The sequence below is a fragment of the Mobula hypostoma genome, chromosome 6 (assembly GCF_963921235.1).
Source record: "Mobula hypostoma chromosome 6, sMobHyp1.1, whole genome shotgun sequence".
Classification (NCBI taxonomy): Eukaryota; Metazoa; Chordata; class Chondrichthyes; order Myliobatiformes; family Myliobatidae; genus Mobula; species Mobula hypostoma.
The window spans coordinates 119,021,882-119,047,547 of record NC_086102.1 but is presented as its reverse complement, the minus strand read 5'-3'; positions in this window follow the sequence as shown (position 1 = coordinate 119,047,547).

Below are 25,666 nucleotides of genomic sequence, written 5' to 3'. Positions count from 1 at the left end.
ATCAGGAGCTAGGGGGCAGAGGTTTAAGCTGAGAGGAAAAAGCTGAGGCATGTCCTTTAGTGTTAGAGAAAGCCTAGCAGCTCTTTGCGGGAGACCAGGCTGAGGCTTAAGAAGGTATACACACTGTGTCGTTAAGCATATCCAAAGCTCAGACGTTCATGAAGCAGTGATGTTGCTGGGATTTGGGGAAGTGAGCTATGAGCAGCTTGGGACTGCTTGCACTGGAGTGTAGGAGAGGTGTATGAAATCATGAGAGGCACACAGACCTTTTCCTGGGGTTGAGGAATCACAATCTAGAGGCTGGAGGTTTAAAGTGAGAGGGGGCAAATTTAATAGGAACCTGAGGGGCAATTTTTTTTTTACCCAGAGGGTGCTAAGTTTTTGGAACAAACTGGCAGGGCAGGTGGCTGAGGCAGGTACACATTTACTGGCTTCTTGAATGGATATGAATGATTTAGGGGGAAATAGGCCATGTGCAGGCAAAAGGGATGAGCTTAGGCAGAAATCCCTGTCAGCGAGGACCATCTGGGCTGAAAGGCACATTTCTGTGCTGTATGGCTCTGTGGCATTTCCCTCCAATAACCCTTCACCCCTAATCAACATTCCGTCAACAGCCATTCACCAAAGTACAATCTGACTTCCTTGATCTTTGAACTCTGACCTCAAAGAATTGAAAATTCCCTGGAACTACCAATAATCAGTCATACTGCCTGGAGTTTGGAAACATTTTGTCGGCTTGACCTTAGTTTATATACCATTTAGCCTGACTTTACTGTGGGTTCTCAGATTCAATTTACAAGAGGCACATTTAGTTCCAGAGAAGAATGTCATTGATGTATAGCGAAGAGTTGGTGAGCACTGTTCATGTGAACAGCTTGGCCTTTCAGATAATCACTGCTTTCAACGTTGTGATGCCTGGATGAAAGTCCTGGTCAACATGACCATATTTGATTCATCTCACAGTAAGTCACTGTGAACCACCCTCAGGATGAGATAAGCTGTGATCAGAATGCAAAATATTAATTTCCTTATTGCATTTTCAACGGCTACATTATTGTGTAAGTGTTTATTGCACTCGCCCATCAGAACTAGCGGCTGGGTGGACGTGACTTGCGTGACAGCTACAGTGATCAACCCGCCCATGAGACGTCAATCCTGAGCAGGCAGGCAGGAGGACCTGAGAAAGCTGTCAGTGACCCTCCCAACTTAAGCAGACCCAGGTCTAGTCGTGTCACCTGTCTGCGTCTGCCGCAATAAAACGACCGGTTAAAAACTTCTCGCGTTCGCAAGTGACCCACTGGAGGAGCAGCAGGTCGAACAGCATCCGTGAGGGAGAAAGCGGTTGATGATGAAGTCAGAGCGTCTGACATAGTCCTGAAGAGCCACGGAAGGACTGACTGCAGTGCCAAGAAGTTAACCAGTAAACCTAAAATAATCCTTCCTTTCCTTTATTCAGTAACAAAAATGGTTTATTGGCATCATGGAGACTTCAAGCAGCCCAATGAATATCAAGAAAAGTTGACATCCTCAGCCAGACTTGCTACCACAACCACATGTCCTTCCTCAGTACTTGTCTTCACTGTTGCTGATCACCCCACCTCAACTGAATCCACCTGTCACCTGTCACCTCTGCCTCATGCTTTCTGTTACCTTATTATTTTGACTATTTCCCCTCTATTTTTCACTCCAGAGGAAGGATTGTGACATGAAATGTTGACTGCCCATTTCCCTCAGCAGATGCAGCCTGACAGTGCAAACAATGTCTCTCTATAGTATTGTCTAAATCAGTAATGGGAAGTTTTATCCCAGAAAAGAATGAAAGTCCTATCAAAACAATTCAAAGTGGGTACTAAGTCACTAAAGAAATAGGTGTAAAATTTCTCCACCACAGACGACTTGATTTTCAAACCAGAGCATTATTTTATTATTAAAGTTGTCGAAATAAATCTTAAGCCTGAGTGATTTGTCCAAATACTGATTTCCGTTGCAGTGTCCAGATATTGTTTTAAGTAGCTTCATAATTGTTGCAAACACAACAAATCTTGTGGAATTTAAATTATACAGACTTTTGCTGCTGGATGATTCTCATGACCTAACTTTCTGCTGGGTGGTTCGTCCATCTTTGCTCTGGTGGTGGCCTTGGGTGTAAAGGGCTATGTACTTTCAATACTCGTGATTCAGATTCAGATTCAGAGTCAGATTCATTATCACTGATTTACTTGACATGCAATTTGATGTTTTGAGCAGCATTATAATGAAAAGGTGTAGAATCACTAAAATTACACAAACAAATAATGCAAAAATATTAATAATGAGGTGGTGTTCATGGACCATTCAGAAACCTGATGATAGAGGCTATGAAGCTGTTCCTGAATCATCGAGTGTGGGTCTTTAAGCTCCTGTACCTCCTCCCAAATGGCAGTAACAAGAAGAGGGCAGGTCCTGTATGGGTGATTCCACATAATTGTTGTGTTTAATTAATTTGTGAATTATTTTTATGCACAAACTCTTTGCTTGAGGATCAGACACTGGAAATTAAATTTATTAAACTTTGCCTTCCTGTTTAAATATTGTCTGTGGGCAACTCTGGTGTTTAGTTACCAAGTTTGGATTGGTCAGTGTGGTTTGCAAGTAAACAATAATCAAAACCTTTAACCAGTTTCCAATTAAGGTAACTTGGAGTTATAATAGAGCACTTTATCAGTAAGAATGGCTGTTTAAAGATTAAAGATGAGCGTTACCTGTGACATGTGCATCAAAACATACATTAAAGTGTGTCGTTTGCATCAAATTAAATCAGCGAGGATTGTGCTGGGCAAGTGTTGCCACATTTCCAGCACCAACGTAACATGCCCACAATTCCCTATCCCTAACTGTATGTATTTGGAATGTGGGAGGAAACCCAAGCAGTCACGGGGAGGATGTATCAACTCCTTATAGACAGCGGAGGGTGGGAATTGAACCTTGATTGGTAATCGCTGACACTGTAAAGCAATGTGCTAACTGCTAGGCTGCTGTGTCGCTCCCCCCTCCCACCCCCACAGTGGTAAACATGCCAAAGGAGTTTTAAATGCAAGCATTTTCATCCAAAAATTCTTTGCATCCACCACTCAAACTTCCTCCTCCTCCACCTCCATATTCTCCTCAAAGTTCCAAATAAGTATCAGGTCCAAACCTTAAAGAAGACAATTGGGCAATTCCCCCATGAATCACGCAGCGATCATGTTACCATAAGTGAGCGGGCTGCTTTTGTGCGCAAGTATACACTATGTAACTAACCTTCACTTATTTGCTGAGAAATTATCCTGCTGTAATCAAGAGAATTTGCTCTAGTTTTGATCATGCATTCTGTTTGTTTTAATGCACAGAGACTTGGTTTTAAAAAGCTTTTGTCTGCTGTAAATCCTGCCCTAGCTCCTAACCAGTTATTTCTCAGTCCATAAAGTATTTCCCAACAGGTCAAAGTGACTAACAATCAACAATCTGGTCTGCAATATTTATCCTTTGAGAAGATCACTTAGTGCTTTGCACTTGGTGTGTATACAATTAACTCAAAGTAATTTGAATGGAAAATTCCAAAGATAAAATATATTTTTGGAATGGCCACAGCATTGTGAAAAAGCACTATAGCTACACTGCGTAAAAAGGTGTTTCCTTTTGATGAGGTCACCATTTGTTCCCTCGGCCTTTGTTGTGCGGCAGGATAAAGAATTGACTAATTAATGAAACTTTGAGCAAATATTGATACTGAATTCATGGAAAATGTGAATAGTATTTTTTATAGATTGTTAAAGAAATGGCTAGATGCATTTGTAAATAAGGGAGACTCTTGCTTTTAATTTGTGGAATTGTTTTATTTGAGACATACTTGTTCCTTTAGAGTTGTTTTGTATATATATGTATTTGGATTGTGGCTTTTTTTAAATTCACAGCATTGTAGACCTGCTGATGATTATGTGTTCAGCACTAGTTAATGTGGTGTTTTAACTTTTGCGCTTGGCTTTAGCTATAGAAAGCCTTAGCTCCGTGTCTGTTGTCTGATTAATTAGCTTTTGGAAACACAGCTTAAGACAAATAATTGTATTACTCACCTTCACAGAACCAATAACTAACTTTGAAGCTATAATTCTCTTCAGTCTCTAGTTTAGCTTCTTAAGCTCTTTTCGTTCAAATGGCAATGTTCATTCCTGCCTTTTGTCTTTTCTGTGCTCATTCGCACTGCAAACCTGCCTCCTAACTTTTATTTGAGTGTTTAAGTAAAATGATGCTGTAAAACTGGTTATATTGCAGCAAACCACAAATCAGTCATCATCTATACTGTACAATTTGAAAACTTCTTCGTTTTTGTTACATGAATCTGTCAAAAATATATTTTTAATTTAATATAAACAAACTTAAATAAACTGTGAACCATGCTGTCTGTGATGTTCTTATAACAGTGGAGTTATCATAACAGATCAAAGATCAAAGCTAGTTTTGGAATTGTGTGAGCACCTGTATTCTGTCCAATTACATTGGAAGGGGAATATATAAATGCAAACACGTACCTGAAGCAAAAGGATAATAATGTAGGAGCAAGTTCAGGCTGCGTATAAGCAATACTCCCTGATCTTTGACATCATGACACAAGTGTCCAAGAAAATTTTCTTTGTTGTTAAAAAATGTTCAACAGTTGAAATTATTCCCTCCTCCAGATGTGGCAAAAGCTGTCTACAGAACACATCAAGGTGGTCTTAGTTATAGCTGGAGGTCAATTTCATTGGCAAAACAAACGCAAGCCGGTGTAACCCACTGTGTTACACAGCCATGGCATTGGAGCCATACATGTGAGCAAGTGCTAAGACAACTCAACGCAGTAGTTTACTGGGTTTGAAATGTTCCAACAATGCCACATCACATGGTGTCCTCATATTGTATTCTGAAGTGAAGCATTTCTTGATTAACTCATTGATGTCTAAAGATTAATACAATTTGCTATCCAAAACTATGCACACAATGGCAGCTTTTAGATTTTAACAACATTAAATCCGATCTCAGTGCCAATATCCCATATATTCACTCTCTTGAAGTGGAATCTGAAAAAGGAGCAACTCCAGGCATCTCTCTGACAAAAACAAATGGAAGCAACTTGTGTGTTTGTTTTCCAAATAGGTGGTGTCGAACAAATGAATGAACCCTGCAAATGGCTTCCTTAAACTGTTCCTAGTTGTAAACGTGCATTTTTTTCATTGTGTCAATCCATTGTGTTTATAATCATGGTCATGCAAAATGGAAACGGGCTCTTTAGCCCTCTATGTACATCCCAACCATCGAACACCGTTTAAATTAATCCTATACAAAGTCTCCTCATGGTTTTATCAACACCACCCACCTAAACACCAGGATCAAATAACCTTCCAACAGTGAACAGTTAACCCACCAACCCATGTGTCTTTCCTCCCATGGGATGTGGGAAAAAATTGGAGCACCTAAGTTAAACCCACATGGTTCACAGGGAGAACATGCAAACTCCACATGGACAGCACCTGAGGTCAGGATTGAACATAGGTCACTGGAGATGTACTACTAGTTCTACTAGCTGCAGCACATTGTCGCAGATCCCACTGAAGTCAATGGCAGAGCCACCTATTTAATTATCTCACGAAGGAAACATAGAAACCAAATCTGAACATGGGTACTTATTCCCTGGACAACAATATTATTGAGAGATAAAGTACAGTCCAGTATTCCCAGGTTAATAATCCCAGATTTACTCTTTCCCACTTGGTTGATGTGCAGAGCTCATTGGTAACACCTGGAACCACATGCTACCTCACTTAAGAGACACTTTGAAATGATCCCTGGTCATGAAACCATTGGCTGGATCAGATTTAAGGTGACCTAAGAAGGTCCTCTAACAAAGCCCACAGCTGCTAACACGAACCAGCAATCAAGGTTGATTTAACACACCTCTCAACAACAGCATATACCGCTGTTTTTGGGAATTATGTAAGACAAAGAACTTGATAGAAAAAGAAGCAAATTCTCTCATAATGAGGAGGAACTGGAGAAAATACAAAAGAAAAAATATTGATACACAGCAAAATAAAGAGGCAGCAGAAATTAGACGAAAAGCTGATCGATAAATTCCTGAGGAAATATACATCCCTGAAAAACATGAATAAACTAGACAGTAATAAAAATCATTGTGCAGATAAGGGCATGTATAAAACTGAAAGGAAGATGAACACACATAATGTGCAGATAATTAAGGATGACAAAGGCATGCAAAAACGGCAGGAAGGAATTCAAAAATTGCAATTTAGCAACACAAAATGAAATTTAGAAAAGAAATTCTCAATAAATCTTAAAGAAGGTAATATTCTCCAGACTGCTGTTAAGAAGGAATCATTATGGCCACCAACATATACACGAGAGGCAATGATGGTGAAATGATACAAATATTTAATAGTTATTTTTCCAATGGGATTAACTATTTGGATATGATATAGAAGAACTAATAAACATGACATGAATATATAATAAAAATGGTGATATAATTTTTAATTAATCAGGGAGTATGAACCCTATGCTCTTGATGGATTTTACTGGTGGATGTCTAAACAAGTTAGTAAAGTGATAACAAAGGTATTTCTGTGCACATGCAACAATTCATTAGGGATCGAATATAACACCAAGGATCTGGTGCATTGCAAATGAGATCCCTATGATGCATAAGGTTAAATTATCTCTGGAATTGTAGATCAATTTGTTTAACCTTAATGCTAGGGAAGATAATAAAATCTTTATTCAAATATGTAATGGGAAGTCATCTGGGCATTGAAAATAGAATAAGACTATAGCTCAGGCTCTAAAAAAGGAGGTTGTTTTTGAGGAAATCAAATTCTCCTTTTTAATCATTGTGCTATGCTTCACACTGTGCAAAATCAGCTCTTGGGGAATAAGTGGTGTAAATGGTGGGGGTGAAGGATTGACTATGCTGGAAGCATGGCGTGAAACAGGATCTGAAAGGTTCCTGACAAGACCTCACGCAATTCAGAGTTGCTAAGCAATCATTCGGAGGGTGGGGAATGAGAGTCAACTGCTGCTCCTTGAGAAAGAGATGTAGCACTCTTATCAATGATGTTGGGGGGGGGCACAGTGACAAAGCGGGTAGAACCACTGCCTCTCAGCTTCAATGACCTGGGTTAATTCCTGACCTCTGGTGCCGCCTTGTGCTGTTTCCAAGTTCTCACTGGATGCTCTGCCAAGGATGTACAGCTGGTATCTCAATTGGCTACTGTAAGTGGTATCGAGTATGTGTAGGTGAGGAGCAGGGTGTTGGGGAGCTGCTAGGGGAATAGATTTTTCCAATTTTTATCACTGCACCATAGAAAACATCCCATATAGATGCGTCACAGTTTGATAAGGGAACAGCTCTGCTCGTGACTGTAAGAAACTGAAGAGAGTTGAGGACACATCTCAGCTCATCATGGAAACCAGCCTCTCCTCCATAGGCTCTGTCTATGCTTCTCACTGCCTCAATAAAGCAGTCAAAATAATCATAGACCCCACTACCCTGGATATTTCCTTTTTTCTCCTGTCTCCTCCACCGAGATGAAACACAGAGCGTCATAGGAGGTCATTCCTACCTGCGGCCATCAAACTTTACAACTCCTCCCTTGGAGGGTCAGACACCCTGAGCTAATAGGCTGGTCCTGGACTTACTTCCTGGCATAATTTACATATTACTATTTAACTATTTATGGTTCTATTAACTATTTATGGTTCTATTACTATTTATTATTTATGGTGCAACCGTAACAAAAACCAATTTCCCCCGGGATCAATAAAGTATGACTATGACTATGACTATGATGATGACTATTGTGGAGAAGATACAAATGCTTGAAAACAGGTACCACCAGGGTCTAGGACAGCTTCTACCCTGCTGTTATAAAAATAATGAATGGCTCCCTGGTGATGAATGACCTCACAATCCAACCCATCATGATCTTGCACCATAATGTCTAGCGGCACTGAACTTTCTCTGTAGCTGTTACACTTTCTTTTGCACATTATTATTGTTTTACATTGCACTACCTAAATGCACTGTGTAATGATCTTATCTGAATGAATGGTACACAAGACAAGCTTTTCACTATATTTGTGAAAATAAGTACAGTGGAAATAACACTGTATTGGTGACAATACAAACCATTATCATAGAGTCATGGAGCTCTATAACACAGAAACAAGCCACCTAGACAATGTTGAACTCTCTTTCAGCCTAGTCCTATCTACCTGTACGCAGACCATTGCTCTACTTGCCCCTCCCATCCATGTACTTATCCAAACGTCTCTTAAATGTTGAAATTGAACCTGCAACCCACTTCCATTGGCAGCTCGTTCCACAATCACCACCCTCTGAGTGAAGAAGTTCCCCCACCTTTCATCCTGAACCCATGACGTCTAGTTCTAGTCTCACCCAACTTCAATGGAAAACGCCTGCTTGCAGTTACACTATCTATACCACTTGTAATTTTATATACCTCTATTAAATCACAACATCATTCTCCTACACTCCAGGGAGTAACAAATTCAGCCTTTCCCTATAATTTAGGTCCTCAAGCCCTGACAACATCCGTGTAAATTTTCTCTGTACCCTTTCAGTCTTATTGATAGATTTCCTGCAGGTAGGCGACCAGAACTGCGCACAATACTCCATATTGGGCCTCACTATCATCTTACACAACTTTAAGATAACATTCCAACTCCTGTACTCAGTACTTTGATTTATGCAGGTCAAGGTGCCCTAAGCTCTCTTTCCAACCCTATCTACCTGTGACACCATTCTCAAGGAATTACGGACCTGCATTCCCAAGTCCTTCTGTTCAACCTCATTCCTCACTGCCCTACCACCCACCTGGATTGTCCTCCCAGTTTGCAACATCTCACACTGCATGAGGCCACCACATAGGGTGCAGGTTAGTGCGATGCTGTTACAGATCTGGGAGTCAGAATTCAGAGTTTAACTTTGGCATCCTCTGTAAGAAAGTTTGTACATTCTTCCCATGTGCGCGTGAGTCTCCTTTGGGTACTCCAGTTTCCTCCCACAGTCCAAAGACGTAATGGTTAGTATGTCCTTAATTTATGTCATTAACTGGTCATTGTAAATTATCTGTGATTAGGCGAGGATTAAATCAGAAGGGTGCTGGGCTTAGTGACTCAGTAGGCGGGAAGGGTGTACTTTACGGTGTATCTCTAAGTAAGATAAATGAATAATAACTTCCATCTACCATTTTTCAGCACATTTTTCCAGCTGGTCTAGATCCTGCTGCATGCTTTGATAGTCTTCCTTGCTATTCACTATACGCCATTCTGTGTCATCTGCAGATTTGCTGATCCAGTTTCCACACATTATCATCCAGATCGTTGATATAGATGACAAACAACAACGGGCCCAGCACTGATACTTGCAACACAGCATTAGTCATGGGCCTCCAATTAGAGAGGAAACCACCTACTACCACTCTCTGGCTTCTCCCACGAAGCCAATGTCTAATCCAATTTACTGCCTCATCCTGAATGCCAAGTGACTTCTTTTTTTGTTTTTTCGGAGCAGAGTTAGGCCACTCAGTCCACTGAGTCCACTCCTTCCTTCTATTATGGCTGATTTATTATCCCTCTCAACCCATTCTCCTGCCTTCTCCCCATAACCTTTGATGCCCTGACTAATCAGGAACCCAACAACCTCCATTTTAAAGACACTCAATGACTTGGCCTCCACAATCAGCCATGGCAAAGAATTCCACAGATCCACTTCCATCTAACTTAAGAACTTCCTCCTCATCTCCGTTCCAAGTGGGCGTCCTTCTAATCTGAGGCTGCTGCCTCTGGTCCTAGATTCACCCAGTATAGGAAACTTTCCCTCCACACCCACTCTATCTAGGCCTTTCTATATTCGATAAGTTTCAATGAAATCCCCTCATTCTTCTAAACTCCACTGAGTACAGGCCCAGAGCCATAAAACGCTCCTCATATGTTAACCCTTTCATTCCTGGAATCATCCTCGTGAACCCACACTGGTCCCTCTCCAATGCCAGTCCATCTTTTCTTAGGTAAGAGGCCTAAAACTGTTCACAATACTCCCTGCGGTGAGACCAATGCCTTATAAAGCCTCGGTATCACATCCTTGCTCGTATTTATTTATTTAACGATACAGGGTAGAGTAAGCCCTTCCAGCCCTGAAAGCCATGCCAACTCAGCATCCCCACAACCCTGAATGCACAAATAGCCCAGCCAGTATGTCCGTGGACAGTGGGCAGAAAACGGAGCACCCTGGAAAAACCCACGCATTCCACGGGGAGGATGTACAGAGACTCCTTACAGAACGGCACCACAATTGAACTCTGAACTCTGAGACTCCCTGAGCTGTAACCACTAAGTTACAGTAGTGCGTAATTTAATCCACTCGAAATAAATGCTAACATTGCACTTGCCTTCCCTTCCTCCGACCCAACCTTTTGGTTAAACGTTAGGGAATCCTGCACAAGGCCTCACAAGTCCTTTCGTACAGTACTTCCAATTTTTGAATTTATCCCCAATTAGAAAATAACTAAGCCTTCATTCCTTCTATCATAATGTATGACCATACACTATATTCCATCTGCCATTTCTTTGCCAATGCTCCCAATCTGTCCAAGTCCTTCTGCAGACTCCCTGCTTCCTCAACTCTACCTGCCATCCACCTGTTTTTATATCATCTGCAAACTTGGCCACAAAACCATCTACTCTATCATCCAAATTATTAACATATAATGTGAAAAGAAGACCTCCCAACAAGGACCCCTGTGGATACCACTAGTCATTGACAGCCAATAAGAATACACCCACTATATTCCTACTGTTTGCCTCCTGTCAGTCAGTCAGTCAATCTTCTATCTACACTGGTACCTTTCCAGTAATATTATGGACTCTTCTCTTGTTAAGCAACCTCATGTGTGGCGCCTTGTCAAAAGCCTTCTGCAAACCCAAATAAACAACATCCACTGAGCCTCTTTTGACTCTCCTGTCTGTTACTTCCTCAAAGAATTCCAACAGATTTGTCGAGCAAGATCTCCCTTTAAGGAAACCATGCTGATCAACCTTCAAGTACCCTGAAAATTCATCCTTAATAACAAGGAATGTAATAATGACAATGTTACGAATGTCATGAAGGATTTCAATATGCAGGTAGATTGAGAAAATTGGATAGTTGCTGCATCCCAAGAGACGGAACTGCTGGAATGCCTATGAGATGGCTATTTAGAGTAGCTTGAGATTGAACCCACTAGGGGAAAGGTTATTTTGGACTGGGTGATGTGTAATGAGCCAGGTTTGATTAGGGAGCTTAAAGCAAAGGAACCCTTAGGAGGTTAATCTTAATATGAAAGAATTCACACTGCAGTTTGATAGGGAGAAAATAAAGTCATCTTCCCAACCACTGAAGTCAGGCTAACTGGCCTATAATTTCCTCTCTCTGCCTCCCTCCCTTCCTGAAGAATGCAGTGAATTTTGCAATATCCCAGTTCTCCAGAAGCATTCCAGGATCCAGTGATGTTTCTAAGATCATTACTAAGGCCTCCATAATCTCTTTAGCTACCTCTTTCAGTCCATCTTTTCCAGGTGACTTATCCACCTTCAGACCTTCCACCTTCCCAAGCTTTGGTAATGGTAACTACACTCACTTCCTCCCTCAGTGCTCTTAAATTTTTGCATATTGTTAGTGTCTTGCACAGTGAAGACTGACACAAAATATTTATAGAAACATAGAAACATAGAAAATAGGTGCAGGAGTAGGCCATTCGGCCCTTCGAGCCTGCATCGCCATTTATTATGATCATGGCTGATCATCCAACTCAGAACCCTGCACCAGCCTTCCCTCCATACCTCCTGATCCCCGTAGCCACAAGGGCCATATCTAATTCCCTCTTAAATATAGCCAGTGAACTGGCCTCAACTGTTTCCTGTGGCAGAGAATTCCACAGATTCACCACTCTCTGTGTGAAGAAGTTTTTCCTAACCTCGGTCCTAAAAGGCTTCCCCTTTATCCTCAAACTGTGACCCCTCGTTCTGGACTTCCCCAACATCAGGAACAATCTTCCTGCATCTAGCCTGTCCAATCCCTTTAGGATTTTATACGTTTCAATCAGATCCCCCCTCAATCTTCTAAATTCCAACGAGTACAAGCCCAGTTCATCCAGTCTTTCTCACAGCTAACACTGCCGCCCAGCTTCGTGTCATCCGCAAACTTGGAGATGCTGCATTTAATTCCCTCATCCAAGTCATTAATATATATTGTAAACAACTGGGGTCCCAGCACTGAGCCTTGCGGTACCCCACTAGTCACTGCCTGCCATTCTGAAAAGGTCCCGTTTATTCCCACTCTTTGCTTCCTGTCTGCTAACCAGTTCTCTATCCACATCAATACCTTACCCCCAATACCGTGTGCTTTAAGTTTGCACACTAATCTCCTGTGTGGGACCTTGTCAAAAGCCTTTTGAAAATCCAAATATACCACATCCACTGGTTCTCCCCTATCCACTCTACTAGTTACATCCTCAAAAAATTCTATGAGATTCGTCAGACATGATTTTCCTTTCACAAATCCATGCTGACTTTGTCCGATCATTTCACCGCTTTCCAAATGTGCTGTTATCACATCTTTGATAACTGACTCCAGCAGTTTCCCCACCACCAACGTTAGGCTAACCAGTCTATAATTCCCCGGTTTCTCTCTCCCTCCTTTTTTAAAAAGTGGGGTTACATTAGCCACCCTCCAATCCTCAGGAACTAGTCCAGAATCTAACGAGTTTTGAAAAATTATCACTAATGCATCCACTATTTCTTGGGCTACTTCCTTAAGCACTCTAGGATGCAGACCATCTGGCCCTGGGGATTTATCTGCCTTCAATCCCTTCAATTTACCTAACACCACTTCCCTACTAACATGTATTTCGCTCAGTTCCTCCATCTCACTGGACCCTCTGTCCCCTACTATTTCTGGAAGATTATTTATGTCCTCCTTAGTGAAGACAGAACCAAAGTAATTATTCAATTGGTCTGCCATGTCCTTGCTCCCCATAATCAATTCACCTGATTCTGTCTGTAGGGGACCTACATTTGTCTTTACCAGTCTTTTCCTTTTTACATATCTATAAAAGCTTTTACAGTCAGTTTTTATGTTCCCTGCCAGTTTTCTCTCATAATCTTTTTTCCCCTTCCTAATTAAGCCCTTTGTCCTCCTCTGCTGAAATCTGAATTTCTCCCAGTCCTCAGGTGAGCCACTTTTTCTGGCTAATTTGTATACTTCTTCTTTGGAATTGATACTATCCCTAATTTCTCTTGTCAGCCACGGGTGCACTACCTTCCTTGATTTATTGTCTGACATTTCTTTGTCCCCCATTATGACTTCTCCAGCATCATTTTCTTGCAGTCCAATATCTACTCTCTCCTCTCTTTTACTCTTTATATGTTTGAAAAAGAAAACTTTTGGTATCCTCTTCTATATTATTGGCTAGCTTAACTTCATATTTCATCTTTTCCCTGCTTATGGATTTTAAGTGCTTCTCAATGCTCTACCTTCTTACTAATTTTTGCTATAGCATGTGCCCTCTATGTTATCTTTGACTTGCCTTGTCAGTCATGGTTGCATCATCCTCCCTTTAGAATACTTCATCTTTGGGATGTATCTATAATGCACTTTCTGAATTGCCCCAGCCATTATCCATGATAGTGTCCCCATCCAGTGAACTCTGGCTGACTCCACTGGAATACTGATACATCTGACTTTATTTTCTCCCTATCAAACTGCAGGGTGAATTCTATCATATTATGATCACTGTCTCCTAAGGGTTCCTTGACCTTAAGCTCCCTAATCAAATCTAGCTCATTACCCAACACCCAGTCCAAAATAACCTTTCCCCTAGTGGGCTCAACCACAAGCTACTCTAAGTAGCCATCTCATTGGCATTCCACAAGTTCCCTCTCTTGAGATGCAGCAGCTGCCTGATTTTCTCAATCTACCTGCATATTGAAATCCCTTGTGACATTTATAACATTGCCATTATTACAATCCTTTTCTATCTCCCATTTTAATTTGCATCCCACATCTTGACTGCTCTACATAGAAACATAGAAACATAGAAAATAGGTGCAGGAGTAGGCCATTCGGCCCTTCGAGCCTGCACCGCCATTTATTATGATCATGGCTGATCCAACTCAGAACTCCGCCCCAGCCTTCCCTCCATACCCCCTGACCCCCGTAGCCACAAGGGCCATATCTAACTCCCTCTTAAATATAGCCAATGAACCGGCCTCAACTGTTTCCTGTGGCAGAGAATTCCACAGATTCGCCACTCTCTGTGTGAAGAAGTTTTTCCTAATCTCGGTCCTAAAAGGCTTCCTCTCTATCCTCAAACTGTGGCCCCTCGTTCTGGACTTCCCCAACATCGGGAACAATCTTCCTGCATCTAGCCTGTCTAATCCCTTTAGGATCTTATACGTTTCAATCAGATCCCCCCTCAATCTTCTAAATTCCAATGAGTACAAGCCCAGTTCATCCAGTCTCTCTTCATATGAAAGTCCTGTCATCCCAGGAATCAATCTGGTGAACCTTCTTTGTACTCCCTCTATGGCAAGGATGTCTTTCCTCAGATTAGCGGAGCAAAACTGCACACAATACTCCAGGTGTGGTCTCACCAAGGCCTTGTACAACTGCAGTAGTACCTCCCTGCTCCTGTACTCGAATCCTCTCGCTATAAATGCCAGCATACCGTTCGCCTTTTTCACCGCCTGCTGTACCTGCATGCCCACTTTCAATGACTGGTGTATAATGACACCCAGGTCTCGTTGCACCTCCCCTTTTCCTAATCAGCCACCATTCAGATAATAATCTGTTTTCCTATTTTTGCCACCAAAGTGGATAACTTCACATTTATCCACATTAAATTGCATCTGCCATGAATTTGCCCACTCACCCAACCTATCCAAGTTACCCTGCATCCTCTTAGCATCCTCCTCACAGCTAACACTGCCACCCAGCTTCGTGTCATCCGCAAACTTGGAGATGCTGCATTTAATTCCCTCATCCAAGTCATTAATATATATTGTAAACAACTGGGGTCCCAGCACTGAGCCTTGCGGTACCCCACTATACATGCGCCTATATATAACTCCCATCGGGGTCTTTTTAACTATGCAGTTCTTTAACCCTACCCAGAAGGATTCTACATAATCTGATCCTATGTCATCAATTTCTAAGACTTTGATTATATTTTTGACCAACAGAGGCACCCCACACCTTCTGCCTACCTGCCTGTCCTTTCAATACAATGTGATTCTTGGATGTTAAGCTCACAACTATGATCTTCTTTCAGCCACAACTCAGTGATGCCCACAATGCCATACCTGCCAATCCCTAACTGCACTAAAAGATCATCTACCTTATTCTATATACTGTATGCATTCAAATATAATGCCTTCAACACTGTACTTGTCATCTTTTTCAATTTTGCCCCCATGTTACACTCCAACTCATCCCACTGACTGAAATTTTGCCCGATCCTTCCTCACAGTTTCACTATACAATGCATCAACTTGTATACCAATTTTTCCAGCCTCAGTCCCATCACTCTTGTTTCCATTCCCTAAATTAGTTTCAAGCTCCCCAACAGCCCTAGCAAACCTGTCCATATGGATTGCTGTCCCCCTCAGGTTCAGGACACCTGAAGAAGGGTCTGAGCCCGAAACATTGACTGTTTGCTCATTTCCACCGATGCTGCCTGACCTTCTGAGTTTCTCCAACATTCTGTGTGTTGCTCAACATTCGATAGTTTCAACGAGATCCCCTTCATCCTCCTAAATTCCAGCGAGTACAGGCCCAGGGCCATCAAATGCCCCTCATACAATAACCCTTCTTTCCAAGTATGATTCTTGTGAACATCCTCTTAACCCTTTCTAATATCAGCACATCCTTTCTTTAATCAGAGGCCTAAAACTGCTCACTGTATTCCTTACCACCATCTCATAAAGCCGCAGCATTCCATCCTTACTTTTATAGTCTAGCCCTCTTGAAGTAAATGCTAACATTGCATTTGTCTTCCTCACCACCACCTCAACCTGCAAGTTAACCCTTAGTGAATTCTGCACAAAGACTCCCAAGTCCCTATGCACCTTGATTTTTGAATTTTCTGTCCATTTAGAAAATAGTCTACTCTTTTGTTCCTTCTACCACAGTTTATGATCATACACTTCCCAATTACTGTATTCCATCTGCCTCTTGTATGCTCATTCTCCTAATCTGTCTAAGTCCTTCTGCAGTTTTCTTCATTCAACACTACCTGCCCTACCATCTATCTTTGTATCGTCCACAAACTTGGCCACAAAGCCATCAATTCCATCATCCAAAATCACTGATATATAACATAAAGAGAAGCAGTCCCAACGCTGATCCATGTGGAGCACCACTAGTGACCAGCAGCCAATCAGAATAGATTCCCTTTATTCCCACTCTTTGCTGCCTGCCAATCAACCAATGCTCTGTCCCAGGAGTTCGAAACGGGTCCACGGACTTCTCAGTTAATGGTGGTGGTCCATGGTATAAAATAGTTTGGAACCCCTGCTCTATCAATGATAGAATCTTTCCTGTAATACCATGTGGTCTTATCTTGTGAGGGTTCACCCTCTTGAAAGATGTTCTGACATCTCCCTCTGAGACAGAGTTCAAGGTCACCAGATGCTGCAGGAATTCACACCGGTGTCGATTTACTCTCCCTTTCAAAGCCTGCATGAAAGGCGTTGAGCTTATCTGGTAACAAAGCATCACAGCCGTTCACGATGTTAGGTTTCACTTTGTAGGAAGTAATGGCCTGCCAATCTTGCCAAGGCTGATGTACATCTGATTCCATCTCTAACCTCAGTCAGAATTGGTTTTTTTTCGCACTTAAAATAACCTTCCTTAGGTCATATTTGGACTTCTTGTATAGTTCTATATCACCAGTCCTGAATGCCACAGATCTGGCCCTCAACAGACTACCAATCTCTTAGTTCATCTGCGGCTTTTGGTTTGGATATGTCTAGTATGTTCTCAAAGGCACACATTCACCCACAAAGGTCTTGATGAAGTCAATGATGATTCTGGTGTTTTCACTCAGATTTGAGTATGTATTCCTGAATATTGTCCAGTTCACCAACTCAAAGCAGTCCCGTAAGCACTCCTCTCACTCCCTTGGTGCTCATGACTGAGACTGTGGTCTTTAATCTCTGCCTATATACTGGGAGTAGAAGTACAGCCAGGTGATCAGACTTTCCAAAGTGTGGGTGTTGGATAGCATTCTTGATAGTGGCATTACAGTGGTCAAATGTATTGTTTCCTATGGCTCCACAGGTGATATGTCAGTGTAGTTGTTGACAGGTGTCTTCAATCTGTCCTGGTTGAAATCTCCACAATGATAGGGAAGACATCAGGATATATAATTTTGTGCCTACTGATTGCATTGCCTGCCTGATGTTGTTCTGAGGTGGAATGTACACCACTACCAGGATAATTGAAGAAAACTCCTTGGGCAGATAAAATGGATAATATTTGACTGCTAGACTTTCCAGGTCGGGTGAGAAGTACTGAGATAGAACAGCCACTTCTGTGCACAGCAATGAGTTAATCATCAAGCATACTCCACCTCCTCTACCTTTAAAAGACTGAGCTGTTCTGTCTTTGTGAAGAATGATGAAGCCATTGAACTGTAGCACTGCATCCGAAATGGTGGGAGATAGCCACGTTTCCATGAAGCAAAGAACACAGCAGTCTTTGATGTCTTTCTGCTACAGCAATCTTGCTCTGAGGTCTTCAGTTTTAATTTCCAGACACTGTACATTTCTAAAGGGATATTCAGGAGTGTGGGTCTAAAACCTGTGTATTGAAATCGTACTTACAGGCACGCCATCTCCACCTCCATTTTCTTAAAGGAGAACTGAACTTGCAACCCAAGTCTGCTGTCTGAGGTTCATCAATTTTGAGTATTGATAGATTTTTCTAAAATCTTAAAACAATGCTGCTTATGAAAGAGCCCATGGCTGTGACTGTGGATTTCAGTTGTTGTAGTCTTAAACAGGAGTATTTGATGATTCCCATTGGAGCTGCATGCAAACAGTCTCCCAGTGATGGTGCCAACTTCTGTCACATGGAATGACAGCAGGGTTAAGAAGATATACTTGGCAGAGACAACTAGAAAGGGATGGTGTGGGACCGGGGATGGTTGGAGGTGATAAGCTGACAAAACAACCAATGGACTGGCGACAGTAGGTGCAAAAAAAGGTTTCTCACTTGTGGTGGCAACCAGGCCATTAATATTTGGTAACTGGTAATTGCTAATTTTTTAATTACTGTCACATGTGAAGAGGCGCAGTGGAAAATCTTGGTTTTGCATGGTATCTACACAGACCGTTTCACCACATTAGTACATTGAGATAAGTCAAGGGAAAAGCAATAACAGGATGTAGATTATAGTGTTACAGTTCCAGTTACAGGGAAGGTGCAGTGCAGGTAGGCAATAAGATGCAAAGACAATGATGAGGTAGATTGTGAGATCAATAGTTCATCTTATTGGAACATAAGCATTCAGCCTATGATATTGCACTGACCTTATGACCTACTCTAAAATCAATCTAATCCTCCCCCCCCCAACTTATCCTTCCATTTTTCTATCATCCATGTGTCTAAGAGTCTCTCAAATGTCCCTAACGTATGTACCTCCACCATCACACCTGACTGTGTGCTCTACACACCCACCACCCTCTGTGTAAGAGACTTACCTTTGACCTACCCCCTACTCTTTCCTCCAATCACCTTAAAATTATTGCACTAGGGAACTATTCAGTAGTCTTATAACAACAGGATGAAAGCTCTCCTTGAGCCTGGTGGCACATGCTTTTAGGGTTTTGTATCTTCTGCCTGATGAAAGAGGGAGAAGAGAGAACGTTCAGGGTGGGAGGAGTCTTTGATTATGATTGAATATAAAATAGCCACTAATAAATTCATAGGAAATGAGGCAGGGAGTGGAAAGATTGTTGAACGTGGTACGACACCAAGCAGAACAGGGAGCCTGATTTCTGTGAGAAGAAATCAACAGGTGGACAAACTTTGCCCAGGGTTTGTTCGATCGGGGCAGTGAGAAGAGGCTGGTGTGGGGCAGAACTGGTGGGATAGACAGGTGGACAGGAATGCTAGTTGTGCACTTTAGCTGATCTTCCACAACTTTACTTTCTAGGCCCACTCTTCACAGTCAGTCTTCCAGGTAATGGCGACATGTCAGACGTCTCCTTCATCATCTCCTACACAGCTACCAAGTGGCATTTACCCTGTGCTGCTTCTTCAGCCAGTGCTTTGCTGTTGAACACTCAGAGAGCATCTCCCTTGGCAACGTTTACCTGAATTGAAATTTATCTGTGGGCCTTTGGCAGTGTGACATCAAGGGCGTGACAGGAAATGACCACAGCACTCAGAAGTGCTGCTCTTACGAAACATTTTTGAGGTAATCTGCGAATGAATGAAGGCAAACCACTGGTACACGGAGCAGTCAAATGAATGTCTTCAAACTGCCCAAGGTATTTCTGTTACTCTCTTCAATCACAGTTGGAGATAAATGTTAGAAATCTCGGGACGGCATGGTAGTGTAAAGCTATTACAGCTACATGGGTTCAATTCCTGCCACTGCCGGTACGGAGTTTATACGTTCTCCCCATGACTGTGTGGGTTCATCCGCAGGCTCCAGCTTCCTCTCGCATTCCAAAGACGTTGGTTAATTGGCCACATGGGTTTAAACTAGTGGCACAGGCTCATTGGGCTGGAGGGGCCTATTACCATGCTGCACATCTAAATAAAAAATCTCTGTCGAGACAGCTGAGTGTCATACAATTATATCATTGCTGACCGTATTACTGAGTCAGTAAGTTGCATTCAGAATTGTGTTGGGAAACAGCAACATCTCCAGAATGAGTAACAAGGTCACACTGCAGATTAAACCCGTAAACATCCAACACACAAATAGAAGTGACAACAAAGTGCCAATTTCATTTTAATAAATGGAATCACTGGATACAACAGTATACACAATGGGAAAACAGAGGAAGGTAAAATAAATACAGAAAATGCCGAAAATACTTAGCAGATCAGGCCAAGTGGGAAGAGAAGCAGAGTTAACATTTCATTAAATAATGCAATCTCTTTTTTTCCCAGTTACAAAAGTAAACCTCATTCATAAAAATTATGCACATGAAATACAGAAGACCATGCTTGGCTTCATTTACATTCAGTCAATAGCGTGATCAGTTCTATGCATTTGTTGAGTCAGTAGATTCTTCGCAAAGAATTGCCACTCATGTGGCCTCCTGGAACAATCAACTTCAAGTGTTTAGGAGGCTTCTGTGTGGGGCTTGGGTCCTCAGTGTCTCGTGGCAGAAGGACTACAGACTGCAATCCTTTTAGACTGCAATTACAGTTCTGGTCATCGTAGGTGATTAACCTAGAGACGGTGCAGAGAGGATTCACTAAGCTGATAGTGGAACTGTACAGCTGTTATAATGAGAAACCTGGTAGCCTGGGATAGGTTTTCCTGGAATGAAAGAGGCTGAAGTGTGACCTAATAGATGTGCTCTGTTAGAGATGCTTTGTATAAAATGCTTTGCTTTATAAAATTATGACGGGCATGGATAGAGCAACAGTTTGAAAGTGAAGAGAATCTGATTAAGGTGAGAGGGGAAAGATTTCGAGGGGCAGGTTTTGCACACAGAGGGTGGTGTGTAGAATGAGCGAACTCCCAGAGGTAGGTACAACTACAACATTTAAAACATGTTTGGACATGGATAATAGGAAAGGTTTAGTGGAATTTGGATCAAACGCAGGCATCTAGGATTAGCTTAGATAGACAACTTTGTCAGCATGAATAATAAGGACCAAAGGTCCTGTTTCCGTGGTGTATAACTGTGACTGTGTATGAACCTATGCATGCCTTTTCACCAGCTGCACCGAGCTTCAGAGAACCCTGGAACATGCACTCCTGTAGCCTAGAATGTGCCATTCTGCAGCATTGCCTGGCAGACCTCTCACTGAGCTGGAAGATCAATGAGCTTTGGGTAGACCAAAGTGTGCCCAATACCAAACTGAAGACCTTCGGGCAGTAGTTGATGTTTGCCTTGCTGTATACCCCTGGAACAGCTCATTCTCCAGACTCCTCCTTTTCACAGGGGCTCAGAATGACAGCCTGGATATTGACAAGTGCAACCTAAAGCTGACTGGTGCAGGGGCTGTTGGATGTTGTGTACAATATTAATGCAGTAGCAAAGGTAAGGGACAAGGATACTCTCTCTATCAACATGGAGATTTATTTCAGCTTAAATAAGCCAGTAATGGAGTAGGCTTCTGGCTTTACTAACTATTAGCCACAGTATCTAGGTTATTAGATATTCGATCACAGCCCCCTCTGGAGCCTGTGCTGCAATGTGATCAGAAGGTCCCACTCTAAAGTCACCATTACTGGGCATATTCAGCAGAGATTCACCTCTCCAACCAAGACACATGACTGTGTTTTGGGCAGGAATTGTTCCAGAAGAAAACACTATTGAACTAATGGAAATAATCACGGGTTCCTGGATGAGCAGTACACACGACACAGCTCCCTCGTGTCACCTTTTACACCATTTCACCAAATTCCACCTTACGGATACCGTAATGTGGAGAGAAAATGTTCCGAACTATCGCGTTCATTATCAACAGAGATCCAATCACTCTTGGATGCGCAAGAAAAAAGGGTATATTGCAGGAAAATGGGTTTGAGGTAAAAATTTATCCTGTTACCAGTTTATTTAAGCTGAGAGAGATCTCCACACTAATTGAGAGAGCAAGTTTTCTCCTTATGTTTCATACTGCCTTAATCTTGCACACAACACCCTGCAGAGCCTGTACCTTGACACACGGTGGATCAGACCAGGGGGAAACCTACTCCTATTTACTTCTCCTGTATAAAACCTCGGCTGGTCTGCATTTCAAGTGTTATGTGCAGATCTGGTAGAACCCTCCCCCGCCCCCATTACAGGAAGGGAGGCTCTGAAGGGGATGCAGAAGAGGTTTACCAGGATGCTGCTTGGATTGAAGGGCATGTGCTATGAGAAGCGGTTGGATGAACTTAGAGTATTTCCTCCGGACAGTCAGAGGTTGAGGGGTTGATAGAAGTTTATAAAATAATGAAGGGCACAGATAGAGCAGATGGTCATTTTTTTTCCCTAGAGTAGAAATGTCAGCTATTAGGAGGCATGGCTTGAAGGTGAGCGGAGGGAAGTTTAGGTGGGATGTATGGGGCAAATATTTTTACACAGAGTTGTGGGTCCCTGGAAAACGTTGCTAAGAATGTGGTGGATAAAGATATGATAGGGATTTTAACAGGTTTTAAACAGGGCAAATAACTATACAGGAATGGAGGGATATGGATCAAGTGCAGGTGAAAGTATTAGCTTAACTTAGCATCAAGTGCAGCACAGGCATCATTGGCTGAAGTGCCTGTTCCTGTACTATACTGTTCTATGCTCAATGGTCTGGTGACCCAGACTTATTTGCACCAATCCATTCATACAAAGACTACAAGCTCAGGAAGACAATTATGTCTATTCTTCATGCCTCCAATTTTCTCTTAAATGCCATTCCTGGAAGTCCATTGCATAAGCAGAGCTCTCTTTGGTTAAAGATACTTCTGGATGTTTGGCCTTCATTTCAAAAGTAATTGCCAATTGATTTGTAAGCATAGGTTCATTGGTTTGAACTCTGCTGAATGCTTGCTTCATGTACTCTAAGTATAGCCACTTTATTAGCTACACTTCTACACCTGCTTATTAAGGCAAATATCTGATCAGCTAATTATGCGGCTCCAACTCAATGCATAAAAACATGCAGACATGCTCAAGAGGTTGAGCTGTTGTTCAGACCAAACACCAAAATGGGGAAGAAACGTGATCTAGATGATTCTGGCCATTGTATGATTGTTGATACCAAACGAGGTGGTTTGAGTATCTCAGAAACTGCTGATTTCCTGGAATTTTCACTCACAGCAGTTTCTAGAGTTTACAGAGAATGGTGCAAGAAACAAAAATCATTCAGTGAGCCACGGTTCTGTGGGTGAAAATGCGTTGTTAATCAGAGAGGTCAGAGGAGAATGGCCAGACTGGTTCAAGCTGACAGGAAGGCTACAGTAACTCAGGTAACTATGGTTCAGCTGTGGTGTGCAGAACAGTATCTCTGAATGCACAACATGGGAAACCTTGCAGTGGATGGGCTACAACAGCAGAAGACCATGAACATACACTCAGTGGACACTTTATTAGGTACAGGAGGTAGCTAATAAAGTGACCACTGAGTCAATAGTTCCATTTAATATCATCTCCATGGCATTGAGGCTATGACGACCACCCAAACTGCTGTGCTTCATGCCCGCTAGTATGATGAACTGATAAGCAAGGCTTCGGGCCTACTCTGGGCTGCTCTGGGGTTCTGATCTGAGAACTCAATTTCAGTTCAGAATGCTGTTGTTTACTTCAATTGTTTGCCTGATTTGTATTTTGTTTTCTTTCTCTTGCACATCAAGTGTGGTCTTTTATTTTTACTTTTATTCTTTTTTTTCTTTAAATTGGGTTCTTTTGGGTTTCTTGCTTTGTGGCTACCTGTGAGCAAGCAAATTTCAAGGTTGTATAATTTATACATTCTTTGATAATAAATGAATCTTGAATCTTGAACATCAGAGGAAACATACAGTATACAACGGAAATTCTTATTCTTCGCAGACATCCACAAAACCAGAAGGGTACCCCAAAGAATGAGTGACAGTAAAAAATGTTAGAACCCCAAAGCCCCTTCTCCCAGGCACAAGCAGCAGCAAAGCATCGACCCTCTCCCTCCGCCACTTAGTTCATCGTAAGGTATCTGCACCCTCCACCCACCAAGCAAGAAATAGAAAAGCACCCAAGAAAACCATGATCTGCAGTACAACCAAAACTAATCATTCACCCAACAATCCAGCATATCACAGGCTCTCTCTTTCCTCAATAAAAGGGCAGAGATGTGTCATACAGTGAGCTGGGAGACTGACAAGACAAAAAAATTGCTGATTTACGATTTACAAGTGTACATAAATGTAATATTAAAAGTAGAACAGGAGAGGTAGAAGCAGGAATACACCATTCAGTTCTTCAAATCTGCTCTGCTGTTCATCATAGAGATGGCTGAAATTCTACCTCTCTTCCATTTTCCCCTCTCCTCTCCACACCATCCAGTAATCTATTGATCTCAGTTCTGAAGGAACTCAATAACCAAGGTCCCCAGAGTCAAGAATTCCCAAGATTCATCACCACTATGTGAAGAAATTTGTTGTCACCTCAGTCCTAAATAACTTGTCCTTTATTAGAGACCATGCTAACTTCTTCAACCAGAGGAACTTTCATTCTGTGTTCACCTTCAACATTCTAGTGTAAATCTACAAGGTTATTCCCTTTTCAGGACCCAGCCTCCCCCCGCCCCCCCCCGCCTTTGCCCAGAACCCACAACAAAAGAGGAAAACTCTTGCATTTGGGCTCCAATATTTCTGTGGGATTTTTCTCCATTTGTTTCACAGATGTCCTGACATTGGCATTGACTTAAACTGGCAGCAGCTTCTTCCTCTGTACAGTAGACAGCCACATGGGCTCCACAGACTCACCAGCTCCCAGCTTGCAAAGACTACCCACACACCCTGCACTGGGTCAAACTTAATGCAAGGGCAACGGCCCCAGTGGAAGGCATGGCTGTCCAGCACAGGACACAAAAGGCATTTCCACATTCTAATTGAACGCAGCAGGCCAGGCAGCAAGGAAGAGGTAGGGTCTTCCGGAAGGGTCTCGGCCCGAAACGCCTACTGTACCTCTTCCTAGAGATGCTGCCTGGCCTGCTGTGTTCACCAGCAACTTTGATGTGTGTTGCTTGAATTTCCAGCATCTGCAGATTTCCTCATGTCCACATTCTAATTAATTGGTTTAACTTGCTCAATTGTTCCCAGTGCAAATTAGTGTCTCCATTGTAATAAGTAACTCCAGTGCTTAATATTATTCTCATCATTTAATAGTTCCAATTGAATATTTGTACATGTTAAGCAGGAAAGGGCTGCACCAGCTGTAACAGCAGATTTTGGCCATAGGTGCACAATAAAACACTTCCCTGCATTATAATGCAAATGATCACACTGTGCTGGTTTGTGTGACCCTGTATTACCATACATTACAATGGACTGTCATGTGTTACAGTGCACTGTCCTTTTTTTAACAAAAAATACATTTATTATAAATTCAAACCACTGCATTGTGTTTTGTAATACCTCAATACCCATGTTAAACTGTTAAACTACACAGCTCTTGGTTACACTACACTTCCCTATATTGCACTGCACTGTGCTCTGTTAGTATAGAAGTCCTCCTCACATTCCCCCTTATTACACTGCAGGGTCCTTTGTTACAGTACAATGCCTCTGGCTACTAGACAATGCCTGGATCATACAACACTACCTTGTCAAAATCTGATGTTCTGTAAGTTATTTTAAAAAAAGCTGTGAGGTATTTAAAAACCATTAATATTTCT